We start from the raw sequence: 7,537 nt of genomic DNA on the forward strand, positions 1-7,537 counted from the left end.
CCAGCTGATAGCTGTCTGTAGGCTTCTAGGAGATGACGCATTGGGTCTTTCCTTCCAAGTCTTCAGGAAGATTGGGATTCCTTATCCCTAGGTCTTTCCCCCTTGGCTTCCCATATTGCAGGACTCAGCATTTTCTCCGATGGGGCGCTCAAGGCCAGTCTGCCTGGAGAACATCCCTCCATCCAGTGCTGGACCTCCCCTGCCATCTCCTGCTAATGCTTTTGGCAGGACACTTAACAAACGGGAGCATCGTCTGCCACTGAGTAGTGTCCGGTGTGGGGTGTGTGGAGGGAGAGCTAGTGCTGTTTGTTTCCATCGCACACATTAAAATTGATGGTGTTTGCTCATCTGGCGGAATGACAACTCATTCCCCTGGACAGGCTGGCTTCACAATTGCTCGTTCAAGGGGAAATCTGATAAGAAACAATAGTCTGCTTTTTGGGAGCATTAAACCGTTGTATTCTAATTTAAACTTCAGGTGCACCGACTGTCTGGTTCGTCTTCTCCTTTAGTGCTTTCTTGTTTTTTCTCATTATTGATTTTTGATTCTTTCTTTTTGAAAAAGAAAAAGATCCTCAAAACCAACAGGCAAGATGAGAAGATTCAGTAAGGTCATCACAGACTATCTGAAAAGACAGTCTTCTGCGTGCAGCTTGGCTGGTATTCAGATGTCATAGAGGAGGAGTCATCAGCAATTTCCCAAGGCCCTTGTGGGGGAAGAGGAAAGAACAGAACAGACCCAGGAGGGCCTGCTTCAGTGCTGCAGAACCATTGGGCATTGTGGGGCAAGGCTATTCTTTGGGTTTTGAAAGAAGGTGGCACCCTTTCTGCCTAAATGGACAGCTTAGAAAAATCATGTGGAATAATAATAGTCACCATCAACACAGTCCCTCTACTGGTTGAAGTGCTGCTGTTTCCCCTGTTCTTTTAATGCATTACTTTATTTAGAATCACAGAATTGTAGATTATTGTGCAGAAAAGAATGGTAGAGAACAGCTAATTCAAACTGTTTTTTCAGATGAAGAAATGGAAGCCAAGAGACATGAAATGGCTCACTTGAAGCTTCTTCTCCTTCCTGGGCCATTCTGGTGCAAGTGACAGAACAGGGAGGTATATTTGTGCATTTTCTATACCTACTGTGTGCCAGCCACTCTGCTGGGCTCTCAGCATACAACCATACACAAGAAAATTGTGATCTTGGCCCTCACAGAGCCCAGAGGTTAGTGAGTAAAACACATAGATAATTATGCCACACAGTGATAATTAGGGTAGGGTGCTTTGCAGTTATTTAAAGAAGACACCTAAGAGACTGAGAGTAGCCAGAGAAATTTCCCAGATTATCTGACATTTACGGAAGGACAAGGATATGATGAATGGGAGTTAGTCAGGTAAAGACTGGGGCTGGGAACTAGGCTTGGTAAAGTAAGCAAGGGGAACTGAAGTGGTCAACTAAGCTTCTCCCTTGACTTAGATTTGGAGGATGGAGAAGAGTCCAGTCCCAAATGCCTCTCAGTACAGTGACCACAAGGGCCAAGAATTGTGTGGCTTGTTGTGAGGCATTCTTAATGTTATTGTCACAACAACTTTGGGAAGAACATACAGCAGTTGTCATCAGGAGAAAACTGAGTCATAGAGAGAGCTCAATGGCAGGAAGTGTTGAATAGTGGCAGAGTTAAGAAGAGAACTTACTCTGTGTTTAAGGGTGCTTGGACAGATAAGTAGAGATACAAATGAGCTCAGAATTTGGGTTGGGAGAAAAATGTCAGACAAGTGAAAAGTTGTTCCAGGAATGAAGAGACCATGAATTTACATTCTGAGCCATTCACAAAGATTGCAAGAGGAGAATCAAGAGTTGACAGGATATAGAATGTTAGAGTTGGAAAAAGCAAACTTGATGACCCACAAGGAGTGGTATGTAAGTTCAATACAGTATCTCACTGTTTTTGAAGATGCACAGAGGCTGCAGGTATCCTAAGTAGCACTGTGAAACCTTTAAAATAAAATTTAAATAGAATCAATTTAAATCAATTTTATTTTAAAAATTCATGTGGAGTACTCTTAAGAAATGGGAAGAAAGCAAAAATGAGCCATCTGTAGCCTCCCAGAGAGGCTATGAATCTTGGTTGTTCCATACGTAGAAAAAGTTTATTTAGGTGGAATTAGCAGGTAGGCTAGGGCCTCTGCTGGTCTGTGAGATGTCCTTCCCTCCCAATTGTGTTTATTTAGCATTTTGTTATGTGACAAAATACCTGAAATAAACAGCTTAAACAAGGAAAATTTTATTTTGGCTCATGGTTTCAGAGGTTTTAGTCCATGGTCAGCAAGCCCAATTGCTTTTAAGCCTTTGGCAGAAAGGCATGGTAGAGGAAAGCTGCTCACCTCCTGTAAGCCAGGAATCAGAGAAAAAGATAGAAAGATCCAGAGAGGAAGAAACTGTTTCTATCACCTTTCAAAAATGTCACTAAATTATGATCTCATCAATGGGTTAATCTACTGCTTAAGTTAGAGCCTTCATGATCGAATCACCTTCTGAAAGCCCCATCTCTAACCACAAGAGACTTTTAGGGGACTTTTTATTTCTAAACCTTAAAAAACATCATCTGCAGAAGCCCAGGGGCAGGGCTTTCTCCCTTTATGGCTCCAACATGTGGATGCTGAAAGAGGAACACTGAGCAGGACATCATGTGTCACTGGACTGATCTGCAACACCAGACTCCCTCTTTTCCTTTTACATCATCTTATTTTAAAGGGATATTTAAAGTGGGTAAGAACATATGCTCTTAATTGACATCACGGCAGAGAATGCTGATGTTTGTCCCCCACCTCTACCACCAACTTGCTGCATGGTAAGTGGTCTACCTACCCTCGCTAGGTTTTGGGTTAGTGTCTGTTTAAGTAGGGAAGTACTTCCTTCGTAGATTGTTGTGAAATTTTGAATGATTTAGGAATGCAAAATGTCCAGTGCAGTGGCACATATTAGGTGCTAGGCACATGGCAAGTATTCTTGTTACTCATTCCTCATCTTGTGATGTGAATGTGGAAATAAGGATGACTGCCCTTTTATAGATGAAGAACCCAAGCTCCAGAGGGACATAGTGCCACAAGTATTGTCATACTGTGACTAGAGCTGGAACTGGGAAGAAGAAAAGGTTTTCTGACTCTCAGTCCAGTGGTGTTTCAACCTCCCACTTCTGGAATAATGCATGACTGCAGCTTCTCCGGGGATCTTTCCTGTTTTCCCTTGGAGGCAGTCAGGCAGGCGTTGACTGGTAGATGACTTTATTCTGAAGTTTGGCTCCAAAATTGTTTTTTAAGATAACATCAAGAACTGTTTCTGGATACCAAGGAGACAGGTCATTTTCCAGATAATCTCACCAAGTACACAGAATGGCAGTCACAGCAGAAGGCCTCATATCACAGCTCACAGAGCTTGAGGGGCCTCAGTGGTGCTAATGAGGAGCCAGATCACCAAGGCATAGCCCAGCCCTGGGGCCTGACTTAACATGGTCAAGGTAGCTATGTTTTCAGGCCTGGAAGGTGAGGAGCAAAGCCAGGCAGGAACAGAATGATCACCTGCAACCTTAACTTGGAAAAGGGGTGTGGGTTCATTAAGAAGCTGCCAGTAATGGATTAGGAAGGAGAAGCCCATTCACCTATTGGAAAAAAGGTGGTTTGGGGGACATTTAGCTAGAATTCCAGTCAGAAAACCTAGGACTGTACCATTGACAAACTGAGGCAAATAGTAACTATTTTATGTAAAATATGCCTAATCACGTAAGCTCTGCTGACCTCAGAAAGTCATTGAAAGAATAAACTGGCAGGTAAAAGGTCTCCTGCAAAGTGCAAACACAATAAACAGCTCTGCAAGGAATGGAGGTTGGGGTGGGGAACAGACTGACCTTCAAAAGAAGCCAAGTTGAAAGGAAACTAGCTTTATTTAGTGTGGATAGTGATGTATGAAGTAGTTGAGCAAAGGCTAAAACAGACTACATCTTTGAGAGTTTAAGAAATTAATTACTCATAGATCTGGGATGAAAGACATATGGTGATCTTCTCAGAGATGCTGGATAGAGAAACCTGAAGAAAGGTACTTTTAGTGTAGTAGGGAATCCTGTTGTGTTTGTTACCTAATGCTGTGTAATAAAGTGCCACAGAGCCTAGTGGTTTAAAGCACCAGTGAATATTTATTATCTCACTGATCTCCAGATCAGGAATGAGAGCTGTTTAGCTGGGTGGCCCTGGGCTATGTTTCTTATCAGTAACAGTCAAGATGGTGGAAGGAACCACAGTCATCTGAAGGTTTGACTCGGACTGGAAGATTTGCTTGAGAGAATGGCCTAATCACATGCTGGCAAGTTGGTGAATCTGTGGGCAGAAGGCTTCCATCTTTACCCTTGTGCACATTTCCTTTATAGAATTTTAAGGAAGTTAATTGGCTTTTTGCAGGTCTGATGATATGGCTTCAGGCTTCCCCAGAGTGAGCCATCACAGGGACCAAGTGGAAATTGCATGTCTTTTATAACCTAGGCTTAGGGGTAACATATTATTACACTGGCATCCTGTTGGCTACATAGTCAGCCTTATTCAGTGTGGTCAGGAGTATACAAGGGCAAGAATACCCTTGGACTGAGGTCCCACTTGGTCAATGGCTACCACTACCTTCATGGAATAATGAACAGCACACTTCAGGAGAACAGAGGGGAAATTTTCTCATCATACCTGAGTGTTAGGCTAGGCTTTGAATATAAGGAGGAGTTTCCTGATCGATAAGCATGAGTCTTCAGTTTAAGGGAAGTTTATCATAGGCACAGAGTTTGAGAATGGGCATTACGAGAAGGGCCTTGTGGCAGAAATAGTTCACAGTGGTGAAAAGTAGGAGGAAGAAAGTATGCTGGAGCTAGGTTGTAAAAGATTCTAAATGCATCTGAAGCCAACTGTGAATTTTATCATAGAGGAAGTCAGGATGACATAATTCACAGGATTGTAAGGAAGCTAGCTGGCAGAAGCCTGGAGGAGGACTCCACAAAGAAGAAACCAGGGACTACTGAAGAGCAAGGGAAAGGTCACAAGGGTCATCTTTAGAAGTGGCAGTGAGCATGGAGAGAGAGGGCCGTGTGAGGGCCGATCTGGAGGCTTGGGAGTTCTAGAAATCACTAAAGTAGATCCTCTTTTTTCCACAGCTGGGAAAACACCAAGGCAGAGCTAATTGCAGGCTAAAGAGAATTCTATGGTTTGAATGTGCCCCCCACAGTGCATGTGTTGGAAACTCATTCCCTAATGCAGTGGAGTTGAGCAGTTGAGCCTAATAAGTGGCGATTAGGTCATAAGGGCTCTGCCTTCGTGAATGGATTGATGTTGTTATCAGAGGAGTGCATTAGTTGTCATGAGAGTAGGTTGTTGCAATCAGTTTCCTCTCGCTGTCTCTAGTGTGAGTGCTGTTTTCCCCTCCTGTCATTCAGCATGGGATGATACAGCACAAAGGCTCTCACAAAATGCTGACACCTTGGTATTGGACTTCCTAGCCTCCAAAACCATGAGTCAAAGATGTTTCTGTTTTATATGGGTTACATAGTTTCAAGTATTCTGTTACAGCAGCACAAAACAGACTCAAGTCGGGGATGGACTCACAGAAGGAAGCATCAGAATGAAGTATGTGTTCAGAACCCATAAAGAGGAAGAATGAGACTTTGGGAAGTAGTGAGTTTCCCTAAACCTGGAATAATCAGCTAGTAAAGTACTATAAAAGCCTTGGCTGATGCCCATGAGTGAGTTGAGGTTCTCTTCATAGCTCTGTCTTAAACTTGTCACATTGTAAAATATTTAGATATCTCTTCCACCCACACTACCTGTGAGCTCCTGCCACATGGGCCTATCCATCAGTTATCCCTGCATTCCCCCAAAATTGGCCTGTATTAGTTAGATTCCTATTTCTGGGACAAAATATCTCCAAATTACAGCTTAAAGGAGGAAAGATTTATTTTGATTTACAGTTTCATAGGTTTAAAACCATAGTCAGCTGGGTCCAAAGCAGAAACACCGTGGTTGAGAAGCAAAGTTTCTCATCTTATAGCACTCAGGAAACAGAAAGCAGGGAAAGAGCCTGAGAGGAAGTAGAAGAGACCAGACATAGCACCCAAGACCATGTCCCCATGACCCACGCAGAAAAATCCAGAGATACCTACAAGAGTGCTTCAGTAATCCCCTATGCCTCTCTCCAGGCAATCAAGTTAACAATGAGATTAATGATCACTTGGCTCAAGGCTTGGGACGTGAGGGAGCTCTGAGAATGCTGGATGGATAACTAAAGGAGCATTCGAGCCATAGCTCAGCAGTTGGGATAATCTTTCTTTCTTTCTTTCCCTCTTTCTTTCTTTCTTTCTTTCTCTCTCTCTCTGTGCATGTGTGTTAGTCAGCTTTTGATGCTGTGACAAAATACCTGACAAAAATCAATTAAGAGAAGAAAAGTTTATTTTGGCTCATGGTTTCAAAGGTTTCAGTCCATGGTCACTTGGTTACATGGCTTTTAGGCTCATGATTAGGTAGGACATCATGGTGGGAAATATGTGAAGGAGCAAAGCAGCTCAGCCGTGGTGGACTAGAGGCAGAGAGAGTGAGAAAAGGACAAGTAACAAAATCATAGTCCCCAAGGTCATGCTCCCAGTGACCTATTCCCTTTGACTAAGTCCACCTCCTAAGTGTCCATCATCTCCCAATAACCTGTGGGTGACTTATCAGTGGATTAATCCATTGGTGAGGTTGCATCCCTCAGGACCCAATCAGGTCCCCAAAGCCCCACCCTGAACATTGCTACACTGAGGACCAAATCTTCACACGTGAGCCTTTGGGGAACATTTTAACCAAACCATAACAATGACCTCTAAGGTCCGTTTTGAAGAGTCAGTACTTCTGAAATCCTATGAGAAGGCAGCTTGACTGAGTCGGGATGAGGGTTTAAAACAAGTTCAGCAGGAGATTACAGTGGTGCTTAAGGAAGGGACAATCGGAATAGTCCCCAGAGTCTATTTTTAGAACTTTTGATTCTGTTGTTATCCTGACTTCTTATGCAGTTAGAAATCATCATTCTGGAATATCTATCAATATAGCTCCCAACTTACAATGAACTGACCTTCAATTTTCTGGTGTCACAGTGGTACAAAAACCATTCACATTCAGTCAAAACTGTCTGTACTTTGAATTTTGACCTTTTCTTGGGCTGGGGATATGCACTATGACATTCCCTCATCATGCCCAACTACAAGCAAATGTCCATGTTCTGTGAATGCTTACAGCAGGCTGGACTGAGCAGCGTTGTTCAGTGGAGTAGACGTATTACATACATTTTTGACTTACCATATCTTCAGTTTATGGCTAGGTTGAGGAGCACCTGTATTATGTTGTCAGAAGGAAGAAAGAGCAGCTTGAGGAATGAGGCAAAGTCCAGTGAGCACTCCATGGGCTTGTTTGCTAGACCTGAGCTCCGTGTGTGTGTGTGTGTGTGTGTGTGTGTGTGTGTGTGTGTATGTGTGTAGCAATAGGG

Source organism: Heterocephalus glaber, unplaced genomic scaffold (genome assembly GCF_053883595.1).
Source record: "Heterocephalus glaber isolate CG9 unplaced genomic scaffold, H.glaber_assembly_v1.0 deba00001460, whole genome shotgun sequence".
Taxonomy (NCBI): domain Eukaryota; kingdom Metazoa; phylum Chordata; class Mammalia; order Rodentia; family Bathyergidae; genus Heterocephalus; species Heterocephalus glaber.